Here is a 22,609-nt window from a genome sequence, read left to right as displayed (position 1 = left end):
GAAGCGGGAGGTGGCCAGCGAGGTCCGAGAAGTGCGCAGGGAGGTGGAGGGCCTTGGCGAACGTGTTGAAGCGGTGGAGACGGAGGGCCAACATCGAGCGGAGGAGATAGTCCACCTACAGCAGGACGTTCTCCGCCTCCGGGAGCAGTGTGTGGAGCTCCAGGCCCACTCTGAGGACCTTGAGAACAGATCTCGGAGGAACAACATCCGAGTGCGTGGTGTGCCGACTGCGGATGAGGGGTCCGATCTGAGGGGCTACCTGCAGGCCCTGTTCCGAGAGATCCTGGGGGAAGCTGCGGACTTTCCCATCAGCATTGATAGGGCGCATAGGGTCGGCCGGCAGCGCCAGTCATCGGCACCTCCACCGGACATTCTGGCCTTCCTGCCCGACTTTCCACTGAAGGAACGCATCATGGCTGAGGCCCGCAGGAAACAGCCCCTGACTTTCCGGGATCGGCCGGTGGCGCTTTACCAGGACCTCTCCGCCATCACGCTGCAGAAACGCAGGTCCTTTAGGATTGCCACTGACTTTCTGCGCGAACACGAGACACCGTACTCTTGGGGTCACCCCTTCCGCCTGATTTTTCGGTGGAATGGGGTGTTACACCAGCTACGCTCTTTGCAAGACATTTGTGGTGTCCTGGGGCTCACGGCGGCGGAGGAAGAAGGAGCTACGCCGTCGTGGAGGTCCTCGGAGAGACGGAACCGGCGGAGGTCAACGAGGCGGCGCTCAGCGGCCAGCGTGGGGCGTCCGGACTCCCCTACCATCAGGGCGGACATGGCCGACGCTCTGAGGGCGGCGGCCGGGGACTCGACCGGCTCCTCTGGCGTGGCCTTGACGGCCTAACACACACTCCGGGGGGAGATGTCTTTAGCTTCTTTACATGCTTGGCACGGGGCGGGGGGGTTGGGGGGGAGCGGATGGAGGTGAGTGGCTGGACGTCCACTTCGTTCCTTTCTACGGACTTGCCCGTCTTGGGGCTTGACTGAGACAATGGGGTGTTTGAGTTTGTGGGTGGCTAGTTGCCAGGGTTGTGTTGGGGGTGGGGGAGGGGGTTGTTTTGGGGTTGGGAAGGTCCCGTCCGATGTTGTCTATGCCCGCTTTGTTTTGGCTTGTCCTGCGCGGCGGCCCCGCGCGCCCCACCCGCTGATTCCCTGCCCATTGCATGGCGCTCCCGATCCCCGCGAGGAATGCCGGGCCTAAAGGTAGTGACCCTTAATGTTCAGGGTCTGAATAACCCGGTGAAGCGCAGAGCGATCCTATCGTTGCTGGAGGGGACGCAGGCGGACATTTGTCTTTTGCAGGAGACACACTTATTGCCCCGAGATTGCCATAGGATGCGTTCTGCCAAGTTCCCCACCCAGTTCTTTTCCTCGGCAGCGAACAAGACGGCGGGGGTAGCCATTCTCCTAGCGAGCTCCTTTCGGGGGGAGGTTTTGCATAAGTGTGCTGAACAGAAGGGGAGGCTCCTTGTGTATCGCATGCGCCTGGGAGGCATAGCATTTACGGTCGGCTCCGTTTATAGCCCAAATGATCACCAAGAGCGCTTCCTAGACTCCGCGCTGGTGGATGTCACTGCTTCCCCCGACCGCCACATTATCTTGGGGGGGGGACCTTAACATTGTCTTCGATTCTGTGATGGACAGATCGGCGCAGCGCTTCCCGCAGACGGGGGAACTGTCCCAGGCTGGGAGGGCCCGGATTGCGGAAATGGACTTGCACGACCTCTGGCGCTCCATGCACCCCACGGATAGGGACTACTCTTATTTCTCGCACGCACACCGAACCTACTCACGGCTGGACTACCTCCTGGTGAGTGGACCGATGCGTGCCGCTGCCACGGCGGCGGACATCGGGGTCCTGACCCTGTCTGACCACTCCCCAGTCACCGGCGTTTTCTGGTGGCCGGCGGCCTCCCCCTCTCGGGGGGTGTGGCGCCTCCGGGATACCCTTCTACACAAGAAGTCGGTGGTGCAACGCATCGGGGAGGTCATTCGGGACTATCTCACCCACAATAGCAACACTGACACCTCACAGGCGACACAGTGGGCGGCATTGAAGGCAGTCCTCCGGGGGGAATTTATCTCTATCTCTGCAGCTGAAAATAAGGAGCGGCAACTGAAGAGGGATGAGCTGACAGCTCAGGTCCGGGAGCTTGAGCAGGTCCACCGCCGCACGGGGGCGCCGAGGGTGTGGAGGCAGTGAGGAAGCTCCTGTCGGCTCTGGATCTTGACAGGGCGGAGTATGCCGCCCTACGCCTGAAACATGCCTACTACACTGGGGGACACAGATGTGGCAAGCTCCTAGCACACCGGCTCCGGGTCGCGCAACAGCGTAGCGTTGTGAAAGAATTGGTGGGCACGGACGGGGGGGTTGTCTCCGGGGACGCGGAGGTAGCGGAATCTTTCCGCGGCTTCTACGAGGCGCTGTATGCTGAGGAGCCCTCCTCGCCACGGGATGCCGACGGCTATTTAGAGTCGGTGACCCTCCCGGTACTGGGTCCGGCTCAGGCGGACCACCTGGAGCGGGACATCCATGTTGAGGAAGTGATTTCAGCTATCGCGCGGCTGAAACATGGCAAGGCCCCGGGCCCGGACGGGTACACGTCGCTATTTTACAAGACTTTTTGCACGGTTGTGGCCCCTGTCCTTACTCGGCTATTTAACTCTTTCTCCGAACCGGGAGCCATCCCTCCGGATCTCCTGATGGCGACGGTCGCGGTAATCCCGAAACCTGGGAAGGACCGGGCCCTCTGCGGCTCGTACCGACCCATCTCGCTTTTAAATGTCGACCTCAAGTTGTACACGGGGATTCTCGCGTCCAGGTTGAGTCCACACCTCCCCGGTCTGGTGGAGGCGGACCAGGCTGGTTTTGTGCCCGGCAGACAGACGGTTGACAACACCAAGCGGGTGACGCATGTTCTGGAGAAGGCCTCAAGGATCTCGGGGGAGCGGATGTTGCTGTCCGTCGATGCGGAGAAGGCCTTCGACAGAGTCCACTGGCCGTATCTTGAGCTGGTCCTCAAGAAATTGGGAATCGGCGATAAGTTCCGCACCATGGTATTTAACTGCTATAAGCATCCTTCAGCGTCGGTGCGGGTCAACGGGTGTAGCTCCGGTGGCTTTGCTATCGAGCGCGGCACGCGGCAGGGCTGGCCTCTTTCGCCGCTCTTGTTTGCCCTCTACATGGAGCCGTTTGCTCAGAGGATTCGTAATAATCCGGATGCTGTCGGGGTCCGGATGGGCCAGTACGTCCACACCGTCAGTCTCTACGCGGATGATGTCCTGTTGACCTTGGACGACTCTAGGAGGTCGCTGCCTGCTTGCCTCCGGGAACTGGACGCCTTTGCGGGGGTGGCCGGCTTCAAAATGAATATGAGCAAGTCGATGGCGTTAGACGTGTCCCTGGCTGCGGATACCAGGAGGGATCTTCAGCGGCTCTTCCCCATGCAGTGGTCCTCGTCCACGGTGCCGTACCTGGGGATCCTACTGGCGCCTACATTACCGGAGATGGTTACGGCCAATTATGCCTCCCTCAGCAGGAAGATCAAGGATGAGCTTGGCCGCTGGAACAAAGGCCTGCTGTCCTGGCTGGGGCGAATCGCGGCGGTCAAGATGACGGTGTTGCCCCAGATACTATATCTTTTCCGGGCCCTCCCGCTCCAACCCCCGGTGGGCTGGATACGACAAATGCAGGCTGACATCTCCCGATTTGTCTGGCAGGGCCGCAGGCCACGCATGAAGAGGGTCCTCTCCACGCTTGCTCCGGAGGCGGGGGGTCTCGGCATTCCAGACCTCCGTAAGTACTTTCAGGCGGCACAGCTACGCTATCTGGTGGAGTGGAGCAGGTGGGAGTCCGACAAACATTGGCTCTTCCAAGACCAGGCAGTGGCGGGCCGCACCTTACAAGAGGTTCCATTCCTGCGCCGTGCGCATCGCCCCCCTAATCTTTACGCTTCCTTTGTTACGCAGGTCCCCCTGCGTGTGTGGGACGCGGTCTGTGAGGCCCGGGGCCTTACCACCTTCCCTTCGCCGCTCACGCCCATTGTGGGCAACCCGGACTTCTCCCCAGGGATGGAGCCGGGGGTTTTCTCCCACTGGGTGCAGGCGGGCTGCAGGGCACTCTTCCAGATCTATGGCCCGGAAGGAGTGGTTCCTTTTCAGCAACTCCGCCAGGAGTTCGGCCTGACGGAGCTGGACAGATTGCGCTACATGCAGGTTCGGCATTGGGCCCTCCAGCCCCAGGTGCGTGCCACCGCCGCCCGTCCCATTACACCGTATGAGAGGTGGTTGGCTACTCGGACCTCCGACGCTAAGCTAATTACCGATCTATACAAATACCTACAACCCCCGCCGTTTCACTATTACAACCCGGGGAGGGAGCGCTGGCACAGGGAATTGGGTAGGACACTCAGCCACAAGGAATGGGACAAAATTGCGTATCGGGCGCGGCACTCTGCATATCACACGGGCCTTACGGAGACCTTTACTAAGGTGTCCACATACTGGTACTACACCCCGGAGAGACTGTACGAAATGCATAAACACACTGACAGGGGGTGCTGGCGGAGCTGCGGGCACGAAGGTACCCTTTCACACATTCTTTGGGATTGCCCAGTGCTGACCGCCTACTGGAAGGAAGTTCTGGACGAGGTGGATAAGCACTTTGGGATAGAGCTGCCGCGACTCCCGGCGTATGTCCTGTTGGGCCTCCCCAATGACCTAATGTACCCACTGAAGTCCCGTAGGGGTAGGCAGATCGCAATTGCGCTGGGGTCTGCGGTTCAGAACATTCTAATCCACTGGCGCACAGCCACCGTCCCCTCCATCACCGGTTGGTTGCATAGGCTTTGGCATGTGCTGGGGATGGAGAAGCTGTCGCTTACGGTTGCGGGGGAGATAGACCAATTTGAAGAGCTGTGGCAACCCTTTCTAGCGCTGCTGTCCACTGAATTCCGGGAGCTCACCTGCCCGAGGTATCTTAGGCTTCTCAGGCTGACGCCGCCGGTGACCCCGGCGGACTAGTTTACATGTGAGGCGGGGACCTCCCAGGGAGGGGGGGGGAGGTGCGGGGCTTCCTGGTGAGGATTACTCTGGTGCGGGACCATAGGACGGGGGGGGGGGGGTGGTTTCGTTACGGGGAGGATGGGGGATGGGGGATTGTGTTCTGTTGAGTTGCTGATGGCTTTTATTGCTTAGATTTGGGGTGTTGGATACGCGGGTGGGGATTCCATAGCTTGCATTTCTAGCCTTCATTTACTGTGTTTTTCCCCCTGACTTACTGCGCTACCTATTGCCAACCCTCTGGAGTTGCACCCTTTTTCTTTGACTGTATTCCATGTATCCTGACCTCCTATCCCCCTCCCCCATGGTTTGTTTTTGTCTCAATAAAAACGTTTTAAACATAAAACCTATCACTTTTATTCTGTTGGAATTGGTTTCAGAAGACCTGGCTTAATGAGCAGGTACAGCACATTGAGGCTGTCATTTTGATAACGTCCCATCCCATCCACATGAGAGGTACCATGCTTATGGTCCTTGGTCACTTGAAATAGGTCTGTTGTGGGTGCTTGGTGTACTTCGTTTTCTCCTCATTTCTGCTTCTCTATTTTGAATTTTTTCAAGCACACGCAACATGTTCTGCACATCATTCTGTGAAAGTGTAATTGACTTCCATTATCACCTCTATCTTTATTAAGTTACATAACTGTTTGTGGGCTGAATCCTTCAGTTAGTTTGTGATGGTTGCTCTGCCTGCTGCACCTTGAACCATAATTTATTAGGTACTTTAGTAAGTCACTGCAGATCTCCATTGCGGCGGACATTTATCATATTTTTCTGTAAGGATTGGTATGAACATCTTTATGCTACATTTTCAGTATTACATGAAAATGTAATGTAAATTCCATATGCAACTATGACTTGTTATTTGCATCACACATGCATTTTTAGCTCACTTGTACACCATATTACCGTTGAAGTTTATAAAAGCTCCTTCTGAGCGGATGCACTATTTGTTTCAAAATCGGGGTACCATGCATTTTATTAAATAATTAAATACTTTCACACTGCGACGTGTGGTACGTGTTTTCACTGTTGGCCATGTTACTCCATTTAAAAACATTTTTTAATGCTTCTTGTTCAATTCCTAGCACAATTCAGGATAATTTGCATCCTTTACTTACACTACTCCTGGACTAACCTTTTGTCCTGATGAAGTTTTATTAACATTCATGGCCGAAATGCTGTCAACGTAAATAGGCAAATTTGCCATTAGCTACAGTTATCTTGCTACTAGTTAGAATCAACAATTTTCTCATCCAGCTCATCACTGTAGCTTGTTCTTATTGCTCATTCTGTTTTGTAAATCTGCATCCTACACTTGTTTTCCAGTTATATTACTGTTTAACCGGCTTTTGAGTGCTAAATCAGTGGTGCAAGTTTAACTGTTTTCAAATAAATGTCTCATACGGTGGTATCGATTCCAACTTCGGGAGTTGCACTTAAATCCGTTCTCTGTGAATCACAGCTAATAAAAGTTGCCAAAAAGGTCACTGGGCATATCAGGGTACCCTTGTACGACTAAAAGCGAAAGTTTCACAAAATGCGCCACCAGCAGTTGGGGCGACACAGGCACTCTGCCTGATGCATAAAAGCAGATGGTGATGGGCACCTGGGAACAAGTATTTTGGAAGAGAAGTAAATTAAAAATGTTTCACTTGAGACGTTACTCACAAAACAGAATATGCTCAGGTATATTCTGAATTTGAAGTATAAGGAATCCCTCTAATTTCCTGATCCAGTCTGCTGACAGGTTCTGAGAAAACGCGCGTTTCATTGAATGCCTTTATGTTCACACATCTTTTAACGTTCACTGGACAAGGTAGGACAACCTTTTTCCAAGTCTTGATTTCGCTTTAGATCTCCAAATGGACAAGCTGGAACAAGCAGTGATAAGAGGACCCATGTCTTCGCCCCTTTAACCTCTTTGATGTAGACTCCTTACATCTGCATTGGTCTTCCTGGAGCCTATACAGGTGAATATTCTCCCTATCCTTCATGACTTTTTCTGGCAGAGGGGACATTTCTTCGGAACATGAAAATCAGGGTGTCAAACTAGATAGATATTGAGTGGGTAAGTCTGTGCTTTCTAACACAGGAAGGATATTTAACAAAGCAGAGATGGAATTTCTGTGACAAGGATAAGCTTTCTGTATGGGTAGGGAAAGTAAGCAATGCTAATGCCAAAAGATGTTTGAGTGAAAGTTTGTAAGTGATGGGTGGGAAGACTTTCTTGGAAAAACAACAGAATAAGGAAGACTGTCTAGCTACCTTTTTCTCTCTCTCTCTCTCTCTCTCTCTCTCTCTCTCTCTCTCTCTCTCTCTCTTTAAGAGATAGGGATGCATAGAGAGGTTGAGAGAGAATTGTTCACTGCAAGACTACAGAAAAAGTGGAGTTGTGGGTACAAAGCCTAAAAACCAATGAAATTAACCAGCTATGCTTAACTTCACAGTCCATAACTTGCACAAAAGCCATGCAAGCCATAATACACAAAATGCAAAGGTCTTGAACTCCACCTTGATGTGACGGATGCAATTAAAAATTTCACAAAAGAGCTTACGGGTCGGATTACATATGCCATTACTATTAACAGTATCAACGAGACGACTATGAATAAAGTATTTACTGGTTTCAGTATGTGTTTTTATATAATCATACACTTTTAGGTGTTGTTACTTACAGTATAAATATAGTGAACTAGGATGACAGACAGCAGTTCCCTCCCAAAACCCCAATTTCCTCCAAACAACCGTAAAAATAGAACACAAAATAAACAAAGAACATCAATGCAGCCGGAGCATGTAGAGCTGAAACTGGAACACTCTCCATGTGGCTCCTGAGCGAGATCTGCAGTCCAATTTGGAAGAAAGGATCAAACCTGAAAGGGAATAAGGCCTCTGTCAACACCAGTCCAGGACGTCGCCTACCTGGGGCAGCAACACCTGAGGGCACAGAGCAACATTACTAGGACTGCTGTGGGCCTCGAGAGCAGCCTGCATGTCAACTCTAACACCTTAGGCATCCAACGCCAGGATCAATTAGGGGCCAACTCATGGTCTAAAATAGAGGTCAACGAGGACTGCGGGCTCGGCATGGATTTACCACTAATTCTTTGCATGTGGTCAAAGCCGGATTGCTGTTTTGGAAGGATTTCTTCCTGTTTGGGGATGGCCCCTTTTGCGTCCCTTCTGTACTTGTGTCCATTACGGGCTCTTCCGTTGGATCCGCTCTCTGGGGGATCTGTCTCGGGCTCTGGGGAGTGGATATTTAATAGTAGGCACGCTTCTTTCAGAAACTCGAGGGACGCTTACCCTGCCATTCAGACAGCATACGAAAGGGCTATCCCCAATGATATTTACCCAACCTTGTTGTGCAGAAACTTGGTAAGTGGGAAAAACGATCCTTTCTTGATCAGTGTGGTCGGAGATAGGTTCTGAAAGATTTGAAGATTGTCGCCATCATATCTTATCGGACCACTGCGCCTTGCAGCTTCCAAGATCGCCTCTTGATCTTCAAAGTAGTGAAAACACATGAGAATGTCAGGAGTGCGTTTCGAGGCCCCATTCCTAGGTCCGCCAAGTGCGCCCTATCAATGCGCAGGGAGACTGGCCCACGGTCATTGAGGAGGAAGTCCGCCAGGCCTTGAATAAAAGCTTTTATGTCCTTGCCCTCTTTGCCAGGAACACTCTCGGAATCCGAAGCTTACATCAGCGAGACCGATTTTTAGAGATCTTTCTGCTTCTCTTGAGGTGTGATCAATTGGTCAATCATAGTGACCAAACGGGAGAGATTATACTCAAGATCCACGATAAGATCATCTTGGGTTGTTTCTAGTTGGACTGGACCCTAGTTCTTGTAGGTCTTTCAGTAGCTTTGATAAATTCTGTTTGAGGACTGCCCGGACTACGACCATTTCAGTCAATCTCTGCAAAGAGGCAGGTAATTACATCTTGGTGGGGTTGGGGGGGGGGGGGGGGGCTGACTCGGATTCAGCCATGCCCCCCACCCCTGTACAGTAGCCACAATCTTCCAGCCCAGAAAACTACCCCTGACCCAGCCCCAGCCCAGAAAACTACCCCCGACCCAACCCCAGCCCAAAAAACTACCCCCACCCAACCCCAGCCCAAAAATCTACCCCGACCCTCCTCCAGCCCAGAAAACTACCCTGACCATCTCCAGCCCAGAAAACTACCACGACCATCCCCAGCCCAGAAAACTACCCCGACCACCCCAGCCCAGAAAACTACCCCGACCACCCCAGCCCAGAAAACTACCTCTGAAAACTACCCCTGACCAACACCCAGCCCAGAAAACTACCCCCGACCTAACCCAGCCCAGAAAACGACCCGACCCCCCCAGTTCACAATACTACCCCTGACCAACCCCCAGGACACAAAACTACCCACGGCCAACCAAACTACCCCGACTCAGCCCCGGCCCACAAACTACCCTCGACCAACCCCCCAGCCCAAACTACCCACAACCACCCCCCAGCCCAGAAAACTACCCTGACCCAACCCCCAGCCTAGAAAACTACCCAGACCCAACCCCCAGCCTAGAAAACTACCTCGACCCAGCCCCCAGCCCAAAAAACTACCCTGACCCAGCCCCCAGTCAAGAAAACTACCCTGACCCACACCCAGCCCCACTTAAAACAACCTGATCCACCCCAAGTCCACAAAACAACCCTGATCCCCGCCCCCTCCCAAGTCCACAAAAGTACAACAACCCACCTCCCAGCCCCACTTGCCTCTCGGCAAATCTCTCCCTGCTTCCATCCGAAGGTAGACTACCCTCGACCCACAAACCTACCCGACCCACCCCCCAGCCCACAAAACACCAAACCTACCCCCGACCTAGCCCACAAAATACCAACTCCCAGCCAACAAAAGTACCCCAACCCTCCCCCCAGCCCCACTTAAAATAACCCCAACCCACCCCATAGCCAACAAAACAACCCGACCCAACCCCACCCCCCCCCAAGCCCACAAAAGTAACCCGACCAACTCCTGAGCCCCACTTACCTCACCGCAGATCTCTCCCTGCTTCTGTCTGCCCGCAAGCCCATGGTTAAGGCATGCATGGTAGGGCTTGCGGAGTCGGAACACTCGTGGCTTAGACCGCGGTGGTCCGACTGTTCCCCTATTAGTGGCCATGTCGATGGTCACGCTTATAGCCAGGAGCTTCTAGTCCCACACACCAGTCAGGGACGGTCATAAACCAAGGGGCTGTCCGAAATGGGGCGTCACGTTCGACCCTCTTGGTGATGGATGTGCCTGCGTCACTAGAGTATGAGGGCAACGCCTTGACGTAATGAAGCTCGGCAACAGTCTACAAAGTCACCACTCACGATCACAGCAGTACATGTCATGGCAATACCCCAGTAGCCAGCACCACATCGTCAATGGGGGGGGGGGGCATACATTTGTGCTCTTCTGTCTTCACTGGACATGGAATAACCCAATCCCGTCCATAACCCCCTCCCCAGCAGCAGACAAATCCCTCCGCAGGAAACTCACCATGCATGGGATGGATCTAACCATAACAGTGTCTCCTACCACAGAAGCCCTGGGCAACCTGTAAATCTCTGAAAGATAGGTCCCTGTACATGTCCCCAAGCGCACCTCAGTTGCAGGGGCTCATCTCTGTCCTCTCGCTCTTTGGCATGGTCTGCTCCACAGAAGGCCCTTAAGGTAGGGAAGAGAGACCGTTCCGAGGCCGAAGGTGCCACATGAAGGCTCCAAAACAAGAGCCCATATTGTTCAATATGTCCCAGCAAGGCGAGGCACCACTGAGCTCATGCAGTGCCCCATGCCACCTCCTCAGAAACCTTTACACTTGTCAGCCCCTCTCTTGCTGAACCGGGGGCCGCGCACGCCAGCAACCGTCAGGCTGCTGCCATCTGGTGACAGCTGCCACGGTCCTGGACCCCATCTTCCGCCCTGTTATTCAGATGCCTGAAGGAGCCCCGGACCACGTGATAACTGCCACAGGCGCCTCACTACAGGCTTCGATCAGCAGGGGCCCGGGGGGAAGTCTCGTCCTGGGCGAGCGCTCTTGGGTTAAGCGTCCAGTGCCATCTTGGGCAGAGCCTCCCCCACCCAAAAAAAAACCTTTTCACCAACTATTCCTAAAGGAAGGATGAGGGGAAACAAGGACAGTGTAGCCTCATATCCTGCAGCCTCAAGGCTGAGAAATCTTGTCATTAGTCATTTCAGGAATAGCATACCAATAGTATCCCATCATGCCCGATCAGTGGCAGTTGAGCCAGTTATCTTAACGGGGCTCAAAGTTCACAGTAGAATGGTAGTTCATTTCTTTGTCTCTACTCCCTGGAGAGGCAAGGGTTGCTTATGACTGTAACTAAAATGTTCTTGGAGAAGAACTATGATTAAAGGTAACTATTCCTTCTCCTCCAGGGGTTCTTAATTTATAGTCATAAGCACTGTACAGATTAGCCGTGATGTACAAGTTGCAAAGATTGCACACACTTCTTAAGACCGCTCTCGCTCCTCCATGCTTGTTGAGACAATGCATCGTTATTATGTAGTACCTCCATTTAAACAGCACGGCCCCCGGCAGGAGCGGGGGGGCCTTTCACCTGGACATTGCAGGACGCGGGAGAGTCCGGGTCAGCGGCAGTATCTTGGGGGCAGCACAAGTGAAGGCCGACATCGCCAAGAGTCACCAGTGCTCGAACTACTCGCGCCGCCGCCCCGGGACTACACTTACTGGTAGGCTAAGCGGCGGCGCGCCCCTGTGACACCAGAAGAGCGCCAGGAGGCGCATTTAAACAGCGCGGCCCCCGCTTCGCGGGACGCCGGTCGAAGCCCGGGCAAAGGGCGGGCCCTCTGTGGCCCTCAGAGGCCAGAGGAGGCTGGGCTGGGCCATGGACCTTGGCTCCGTCTCTAAGAATTCATAAACTAAGTGAGTCTCTTATATTTTGTCACTAGAGTAAAGTGCCTGTGTTTACCTACCTTGGTTATTCGCGTTGCATTATGGCATATAGGCAAGTTGGACCATGTCTAAGTCTAAGACTGACAAAACTGTATTTGGGCTAGGAACCATGGACAACTACCTGGTTAAAAAGGTGAACCAAATTAATAATGAGCGTAGGGCCTCACTAGGTTGAGGCGATCACCCTGTTTCACACGAAGAGGTGCCTTTCCCACCGATGGCCCAGGCTGTAATTGATATCCTAGAGGGGGGCAATAGGGGCACCATTACGGCTGAAGCACAGGTCCATGCTGATTTAAATGATGTCCTACCTGAAATAATTAACGAATCAGCAGAAGAAGAGCTACCACCCTCCTCTAGGCCAGTGAGACTATGCAGAAAGGCAGAAACTAAACGTGGGGGGAAGAATAGCAAAAAAAGAGTTGAAAAAGGCCATTCTGTCCCGAATAGCGCTGTGGCTATAACTGATCGACAGGAAGGTATAAGTCTGGTTGGCACAAATCTAAACATAAATACGGAGCAACTTGCCCTTTTAACTTATTCCATAGAAGCAAAGATAGAGGCAAAAATCATAGAGCTGATGAAACCCCTGATATCTAAAATAGATACAGTGGCACTAGAAGTCGAGAGATTGGGTGGGCTGCTAGCAACACACCTGGCCTCAGCAGCGGCAGGAAGATCTAAGGTGGTGGACAAGAGATCAGTTGCTGAGGGGCAGGGAGCTGGTAGAGCAAACTTACAGCAAACCATCCAACCAACATCTGTAACTGAGCCAGCCCCACTTGAGTCTATCCCTCCAACCACTCAGAATAAAAAGGCCACAGTAGATCTTGAGGGAACGCCAGCTCCCAGGTATGCAAAGAAAAACCGCTATGCTAACCTCCCTCCTGATTGCGCACCTTATGTGGTTGTTCTTACAAATGTCCCCCCCATTGAGTGTCTTCCTCATCAGGCCTATGAGGAATCCCATGATTCATTAAAAAATAGAACAGTATCATGGTTGAATAAAAACTGTGGGTTTCCAGTCACATTTGCTGACCAAATATTGTTAACAAGGAGGGTGAACTGGATTGGAACATCCAGAAAATCAACAAATGGAGACTGTATTATTGTTAATTTTAAGCATCCCCAACATGTTGCCACAGTTTTATTAAGAGCGGCATCCTTAGTCTATAATGTGAATAGTATATGTGTACGCCCACTTGGTTACTTCTATACCCATCTGATTAAAGACCCACTGAATTTTGGGTCATTTCGACCATTCACTCCTATTCAGCCACCGACCCCTAACGGAGCATATTTGTACATTGTTGGTAATCAGTGTGGGAAAGGGCTCAATATTGCAACGCAGAATAGATTTGATACTCTCTCAGGTCTAGAGTCATGCGATTGACGTGAGGAATTTGTGGGTCAGGAAAATGGGAGATTGGAGGAAGTGGGATGCGCAGAGACAATCTAGGCAAAAATGAGTCAGAATAATGTAATCTCATGGAATATTACGGGTCTGGGCACTAACATGGAGGATTGCAATTGGATTAGGTACATTAAGCAGTACCAAATCATCTGCTTGCAGGAGACTTGGTCTACTGACTGTAACCATTTTCTCGAAGGGTACAAGGCTTATTATGTCCCTGCAATAGCAACTATTAGGGGCAGGCCCAAAGGGGGATTGGTTACATTCATCTCGGTTGCATTATCCTGTAAAGTACGTAGAGTCTCAACAAGCAATACTGGAATTATTGGTCTAGTTTTAACGGGGGAAAACTGTATGGCTGATGTGGTTAATTTTTATAATGCTATTAATTTTTGCTCAGCTCCTAGCCAGATAGCAGAATTGAATGTTTTCATCAGTAGTTCTATGAAGGACTGTGCCCATAATCTTCTAATTATGGGGGATTTTAATGTTCATCCTTGCGGGGACCCTCTCTTTAAAAGTATCACAGATCTGAACTGTCCACGATCTGCGGATTTTCATTTTGAACATATAACTGAGGGGGAACACTTAAATGATATGCTTAATGATCTGGACTTAACGGCGACAATGGCATTGACTGACCCTACTATGCGTGTGGAGATACCGACTCTTAAGGGTCACGGGAGGGGAACCTTCATTGATTATGTACTATTAACATCATCAATGCAGTCCTTTGTGGGTTCCTTTACTATTGAAGTCAGTGAGTTCAGTGATCACAACCCACTCACTGTACACTTGAGGGGCCCGTGGTTAGTCAAAGAAGGAATAAATCTCTCTTCAGGTAGGGGGAGTACGACAGATGGGAGACGTCGTTTAAGATGGTCCAAGATCACCCCAGATTTGCTGCACAAAGAGATTAAAGTCGCCTGTGCAGATGAGATTACGGTTTGTACGCAAGAAGGTGCACAGCCACAGAATGTCCTTAATGCTTTCCAAAGTTTAGCGGATACGGTTTCAAAGCTGCAGTCAACTCCAGCAAAGAGGTTGGAGATCAAGGGACCCAAATGGTTTAATCATGAATGCTCAAAAGCTGCTAGAAATTTAAGAATAGTACTGGCAGCCAAACCAAGGATAAAGGCAGAAGTTCAGCTATGTCGCAAGATATATAAAACTTCTATCGCCCGACACAAGGAATTCCTTAGGGAAGAGGCATGGAGTGAGATTCTTGATCCCTCTATTCTGCAGTGTAGCACTAGATTCTGGGCAGTGATGAGGAAACTTTTTTTGGTCCAGGAGCCGGGTGACGGCTTAGAATGCCATATTCCTAAGGAGGACTGGGAAGCACACTATAAGAAATTGTACTGTTGCTTGATGGATGAGTCCCTTAGCTCTGCCTTCTCTGTCAGTGGTGAAACAATTAGCTTCAATAGAGGTGAAGTTATTGAGGGTATTGTGGGTCTAACAGCTGGTAAAGCACCAGGGCCTGATGGGATCCCTCCGGACTTGTACAAGTCCGAGCCTAACTTTTGGGCACCCATACTAGAGTCTGTTTTTAATGCTGCTGTGAAAGAGGGGTGCCCGCAATCATGGGGTGTTTCTACAATTGTCCCGGTTTTTAAGAAGGGGGACAAAGGTAGTCCACATTGTTACAGACCCATTTCACTAATAGACTCCATGGTTAAAATTGTAGGAAGAATTCTATTGCAGCGACTCTCTGACTGGGCTGAGGAAAAAAACATGTCCATTTCTCAGTATGGATTTTGTAGAGGTCGCTCTACAATAACTCAATGCCTTAACCTCTTTTGAATATTAAGTAAGTACACTGTAGTTCAAAGGAGCACCATCCATCTCGCCTTCATGGATTTGTCCTCCGCTTTCGACTGTGTAAACAGGGGAAAGCTGTGGCAGTCCATGAGGGAGAAGGGGGTAGACAGTGGTGTGCTTGATTTTCTGGCTGATCTACATTACACCAGAGCTAACGTGAGATACTCCCAAGATCTGAGTGTAATGAATAACTTGAGTATTAGAAAGGGCGTTCGTCAGGGATGTATCTTGGCCCCCTTCCTTTTTAATTTTTATATTAATGAGCTAGATAGCGTGCTACAGAATGTCCCGGCTGACTGTCCTAGAGTCGGTAGGCGGGGAATTCCTATACTTCTGTACGCTGAGGATGCGGTTTTAATTTCGAGAACTGAGAAGGGACTTCAATCTCTTCTAGATGCTTTTAAACTGTTCATGACAGATAGAGATCTTTTGGTTAACAATTCCAAATCATTTGTCATGCAAGTAGGTCAGCAACCAAGGAGGACTTTCACATTTAAAATCGATGAAGCTATAATCCCCTTAACAAAAACGTTCTCTTACCTTGGGGTCCTCTTTGATACCAAACTTAATTGGGCCCCTCACCTTGCAAAAAAGAAAGGAGAATTTGTGAGGGTTAATGCTTCTATTTTTAATTTTGCTGCCAAATTGGGGAAAAAACCCATTTGTGCCATGTTAAAACTGTATAATGCAAAGTCAGTGGCAACTGCAATCTATGGCAGTGAAATTTGGGCGTATGTTGGTGGTGAGCAACTGCAGATTGCCGATAACTCTTTTTTGAAGCGTCTTCTATGTGTCCCTGCAGGCACGTCTAACCTTGACGTACATGAAGAGCTAGGGACGCAGTATTTAAGTGACATGTTCTCTTTACGTCCCTTGACCTGTTGGCTTAAATTATGGTTGAATCAGGATATACCACTAACGCATTTGATTGTGAGGGATTTTCTGGGTCAGGATAAGGTAACGCGTACCCCTTGGATAAAATATCTGAAATCCAACTTTGCCAGGCTTGGCCGTCCAGAACTGTTTGAATACCCGAGTAAAATTGTAAAAGGGGATCTGGAGCTCATTAACCGGCCTTCCTTTTGGATAGGAGGAACCGGAGGGAAGGTGTGGAGCTCCAGAAACAAAGTATGAGGAAATTTGCCATGCTGAAAACCTGTGAAACTATAGAACTGTACCTGACCGGCTCACTGACCTCCCATGAAAAATTCCTGCTGACGAGGTTCAGGTTAAATCTATTCCATCATCTGTTGATCAGACCAAAAACAGACATTTTTAATAAAGCGGCAGCACCCTGCGGCTGCGACGGAAAGTCTCCGCAGGATATGCTGCATTTTATATTTTTATGTAAGTTTTATGAATTCCCACGCAAGCGCTATTTGGTAACTCTTTTAAAAAAAACTTGATTTTACACAAATCAGACCGGCACTAATGTACTTACAACTTCTGCATAGTGACAGTATCCTACAAATGAAGGAATTTTTAAAATTAACTGATAAATTGAGAAACAGTCTGGACCAGTAATGATTCACTGTGTATTTTGCACTATCTATGTCCTCATCTTTAGTATTGACTCTATTTTGTGGAAGAAAGTATAGTTATTCACTTTTGGCACTTTACCTGAAATGTGTTTACTTTTTTCTTGTGACATGTATTTTAAATTGTATATGCACTTTTATGGTTTGTAAAAGAACTGAAATAAAGTTTTTTATATGAATAAATATATATATATATATATATATATATATATATATATATACACACACACACACACACACACACGTATTACCTCCATACTAGCAGAGGGATATCGCTGTGATGTTTGAACAAACAAATTTGAAGCAAGTAGGTCTAATCTTAACTCTTGCAGGCTGAAATGATTGGTCTTCTCATTCTCCAACCATGTTCCTTGAGCTTACAGACGGTCCATGCATGCTCCCCAACCTAGCAGGGAAGTATTCATTACCTTCATTTTGATTTGGAACAGAATGTCCTTGTGGAAAGGTTCCCAGGTTATGGATTAACTAGACTGGACCTCAAATGAAAAGAACCCAACGGCGGACCATCCAGTCTGCGCCTCACACTTGGTTCCGCAAAGTTCTATGCACACTTACTCCGGCACCTGCCTTTGTTCAGCGCCTCTGTGTACCAGATCCTTGGTCAATAAAGCAAATGGAGGTGCACAAGTAGAGAAGACCAATCAAACTTATTGTATCAAAACCTTTATTTTCTTTTTCTATTCCATCGATTTTTCTTTATTTACATATACAGTCCAGCCAACGCATTTCATTCCATAATCAGTAGGAACTTCATCAGGGCTTCATCATCTGTCAGTAAGTGGTGTTTCCATATTACGTTCAATATCCTTGTTTTAGATCGGTATGCTGGCAATTTAGGGAATTCCCCGGGGCATCACTGTGCCCCTCGTTAGATACCCTGCTAAGTATCTGTCACCTTGTTTCACTATATCCGTAGACTGGACCTCACTTGACGTAAAGTGGACTTGGATTGGTGTACTCTGAGAAGCAAACAATGAAAAACAAAAACTGCTACACTGAAGTGACACAGAGTTAACTGTAAAGTGCTGCTTTTAGAAGCCAGTTGTCCAAGTGAGGATTCACAAAAATCTTTATCTTCTTGAGATGTCCAGTGATTAAGGCCCTGCACATTGAAAAGCTTCATGGAGCTGACTTGAGTTCTGATTACCACCCGAGAGGCCTATGGATTTTATCCATGCATGGAGCCAAAGCACCATGCTAGTACCGACCGCCCTGCTCAAGCAGTTAGTGGCGTCCAGCTCAAAGCGGATGATGCACTTCACTATGTCCTATGTTTAATGATCTGCGCTAGGCTTGCACCATATTCATCAAGGACTGTCATTAAGATGTTGTGGACCATATCCCACAACTCATGTAAATATCCTCCCAGGAGGCAGCTAACATATACAGATCAAACAGTGAGGGAGGGTGAGGAAAACATCCCCTTCATTAATGCCTTCTGATTCCCATCAGGCGGTGTAGTAGTGAATGAGTGAGGGTATAGCCTATTTGTGGAGGCTTGGAACACCTAACATTCAGGCTTAGGGTGCTGCATGAGGAAAGGAGGACCACCAGGGGTACATCTACGTCTTTTGGCAACTTGTCAATTTACTGGTAGGAAACAGGAACTTTTGGCCCACTGGCCCAATAGTGTGTCCATCAAGGCTTCATTTAAAGATAGAAGTGCTACAGTTGAATTTTTCCCAGGCTGTTGGACCTCTGTCAGGACATTAATTTTAACTTAAACAGATAAGAGTTACAGGGCTAAAACTTCAACAATCCATCTGAGCACCACAGCAAAACTGATTTTTCAGTGGAAGGGCCAGAGGGAGAGCTCAACCGAATATGCGGAGAGTTGTCTAGCTCACTGGCTTCTTGAAGGTCCCCATAAGGATACATTATCCCCATCATCTCCAGTATCCTAGTGTTGACTGTGTTCTAAGATTAAAGGAATATGAAGCATCCTAGGCAGTTGCAGTATTCTGTCTGAATCAGATTGAGGTTGGACTGGCTGTATCAAATGTTGTAGAGGGCGTGACTTTGGTCGATGTGCTGGGTTTTCTTCTTCAGAGCCCGATAAGACAATGCGTTCTTCTTCTGGCATTGAAGTGGCAGGGACAAGCGTAGAACGTGGCACCAGATTCAACGGCGGGTTAAGTTTTGGCCCTGGCGTTGGGGGTGGGGAAGAGGTTTATGGGGAGGGTCCCGCAGTGGAATCAAGAGGCACAGAATACTTCAAAGACAGACCTTCTGAGTGTAGTCCACCTGGAGACCTTTTTGGATTCCTGGGGCTCGAAAGCACGCCCATTATTCACCTTTTGATGGAATTCAGTGAAACAGAGCCTCGCTGTCCTGAATCACCTTGGGATTCAACCGGAGGTAGAGACATACCTGGTGAAGATCGGTCACAGACATCTGCTTGTGACAGTCCCTACAAGGTTTAAACCAGATTGTATATGGAGGGTATACTTTTCCTTGAGCACTGAAGGAAAGATTTGAGAAAATTTGTTGAAAGAATAAGAAAGTTGAGGCAGTGGGCTCCCGATCCATATCCATGTTGAAGTGACACTGGCAGTGGGTGGTAGACAAATCTTTGGAATCAATAGCTGCACTGGTCACATACATATACTTTAAAACCAGCGGTTCCATGGCAAATTGTCTACAAAGGAAGATAGTGTTTCCTACACTGATCATACTATCCCCTTGACAGAGCTGAATCACGTTTTAAGGGAGCTGCAGCAACAGATAACACAGGCTTTGTGTTCTGCAGAATGAATCATTTTGCTCGGAAAGTGTGAAGGTGATGACGTTTCTGGTGCATTCTTTTCCTTTACAGCCAACATGATGACCGATTGTGGTTTTGGATCCTAGCATCAATATTTGAAGAATCCTGTTCTAAGACCTTTTCAATTTTGAGTAGCCTAGGTGTAGTGATCTTAATGATTGTTGTAGAGTGTACTAGTTCAGAAAAATCCAGAACCAAAAGGTAACCGTCTCAGAGCTTTTCTCAGCTGGAGCACCTCCATAATTAGGAAGACAGTTATTTTAGGATTTTTATAGAAGATACTCGAATAGGAACTTCCTGAAAAGTGGTAATCTCATCCACCATATGTATAGTGGTGAAGGAGCTGGTGACATGGGAATATATGTTGAGAAGTAATCATTCTGGAATGTCTTGAACATGATGGAGAACCAGTAGGTGGGCAACTTTTTTATTGTCTCTTTGAGGATGCTCGTGAGATAGGCCTATGGGCTGGAAAAAATGGTGAAGTAGGTACTGGCATCTTATGTACTGGAGACACTGGGTAGAGATACATGGTGTGGATCAATAACTGGAATAGTCATTCTAAGCACTTTATTTGATAATGGCATAAGCGGTCTGAAAAAGCGTCTAGAAGGAGATCCTGCGTAGGGGCTCATGGAACAGAACCTCATAGTCTATTTTTTTGACTGCGTGTATTCCGATGTTGACTTCTATTGGAAGTAAATCTTGAACATTTTGACAATTAATATCTTGACGGTGATCGCTCAGACATCGAAGACAGCTTCACTGCCAATGTTTTAAACATCGGCAAATCACTCTGCCACTGGTAAAGTTTCTGCGACACCATACATGCCATCAAACTGTCCCTTGACGGCAAACATGTCAATGTACAGGCTTGTCTTAACACCAGCTGGTGCTCCTGTGACCATAGTGTCTAGAATGGTGAGCATGGCGTCTGTGTCTCCTCACCCATCACAGGCAGCAAAAGGCTTTCAAGTTGGGGAGACACTGTATCTCCAGGTCTGGTATGGAGCTGAGGCAATCATTTGTACTCACGCATGCGAAATCAAGCAGAACCTCACCAGAACAAAATTATGTGGTGGTGTTTCAAATAAACGTTATTATTGATCATAGATTGATCATAGAACACGCACACTGTTTAAGCACAGTTTGGCCAGGAGTATCCGTGGAAATATATTAGGTTCAAGGGAGTACTCCGTGACATGACCTTTTCCCCTCAAGTATTGGTGATTATGTGGGACTCTTTTTCTCCATGAAACTTCATGGCTCGCTCTTCTGGAAGGAAAGGATCCCTTAGGCGGCTGTCTCTCTGAGTGCAGCTTTCTTTTTTTCTTCTCTCCTTTTCAGCCCTAAGGTAACCCAAGTATTCCCTACGGCAGATCCCCCTGTTCTGGAATGCTGTTCTCGTCATTTTCTGACAGATTTTACAGCTTGAAACAGAGTGGGTAGATGGTACACAGACCACACAAAGATAGTGAAAGTCTGATCACAGCCTTCTCCCTCACACAGGAGGGTCACTACACCATAGCGAAGGCATCAAGAGTGAAAATATCTAACAAATGTGGGAAAATGGTTGATGAAGGAGAAAATGCATTTAAATTGTCAAATTAAATAAAAAATATTAGCTGAGGGTTAAAACTTCAAAAAATAGGCAGAAAATCCCCATAAGCATTAAACGATCTAGTCAGCATGAGCCGCCAAACACAACTGAATCGGTCAGGCAAAATGCCAGTACAGTACACGCTAGAAGAAGGAAGCTGCTGACTCTTTAAAGGAGGAGCAGACATTTTTAACCAAATGCACTCTTAGCTTAGCAAGCGCCCTTTCGTAAATTTTTCCAGTACTGTAATACACAAGTTCAAAGGCAACTATGCTAAGAGGTTTAATTTAAAACATTTCAGATAGGTGTTGCAATGCAGGCTTTTCCTTCTGTTTAAATTAGGAACTGCTGAGAGAAAATGTCAGCAAATTCTAACCTGCTCTATACTAAGTAGGTGGCACACAGTTGGAATTTTGGAAGTGTCGACTGCCAATGAAAGTTATATCAGTTAAATAATGAGAAGTGTTCCGGGCTTCCTGCAAGCTGACGGGAATATTCTACATTTATGACTGCAGTGAGGATTCCTATGATGCAGAATCATTGTTTACTAAATGGCTTTCAAAAAGAAAAGTATGTGGTATATGTTCTTCTAAAAGGTGCGCCAGGACTACACGTGTGGGCAGGACAATTCAGCGCCTATGATTATAATTAAGATTACCCTGGAGGTGAATTGTTTTTTCCAACCCATGTATAATGCCAATCTCTGTCCTTGAAACTTATTCCTATAAGTCATTCATTATATATAGACTACTTTGCTTGTCACACCTTCTGCAATAGAAATGTCTACATATGGAAAAAGCATTTCCAGCATGTCATAGGCAAACCGTAAAGTACCTTTTAAGATATCATTAGGTTTGCATCTCTGGGCACAATTCAGATACTCCACCAGGAATTATGTCTTAATACTGATCTCCTTGCCCATTGTCTAGATCCCTCTACCGGTTCCACTCCTGCCTTTATGTTGGCCATAACAACCCTATTAGTGAATGTCATGAAGTGGAACCCATTATCTGAGGATACCTTGTAAGCAGTGCAGCTGAGTTGGTAATGCAGTCAGTATAGTCTACCTTTGTGGTGTCCTCTTGAGGATCACCCTATTTTTCGTTGCACGTGTTGTCCCACTGTCGGTCCTTAGTAAAGAGATCTTTTTTTTACGTTAGTGATAGTAATCCACTCTGTTTCAGAACAGCCTCTGACAGAGAAGTCTAACAAGCTTAAACTTCGTAATTCATGACTGACAGGATGAATGTTCACTGTTTTTGATATATGGCCTTTGTTTGCTCAAAGGAGCGAAAGAAGCTGTCAGACATCAGTAGTTGTTGGCATGTATTAATTAGAAAATCAATCCCAGTTTCTTAAACTACATTTCAACACAGATTTGTCAGCAAGCCCAACAGATGACCACTCTTCGATCAACCGATCATCCGGT

At 48.4% G+C, this 22,609-nt stretch overlaps 1 protein-coding gene across 6 annotated transcripts in view; it reads right to left on the bottom strand.

Annotated features, from left to right (window-relative positions):
- Nucleotides 1-22,609, bottom strand: part of GRB2 (growth factor receptor bound protein 2) — a 356,380-nt gene that overhangs the window by 29,299 nt on the left and 304,472 nt on the right. The window lies entirely within an intron of this gene.

The sequence above is a fragment of the Triturus cristatus genome, chromosome 7 (genome assembly GCF_964204655.1).
Source record: "Triturus cristatus chromosome 7, aTriCri1.1, whole genome shotgun sequence".
In the NCBI taxonomy this organism is placed as follows: Eukaryota; Metazoa; Chordata; class Amphibia; order Caudata; family Salamandridae; genus Triturus; species Triturus cristatus.
The sequence above is the reverse complement of the archived record's forward strand: the minus strand, read 5'-3'. Positions and strand labels throughout refer to the sequence as shown.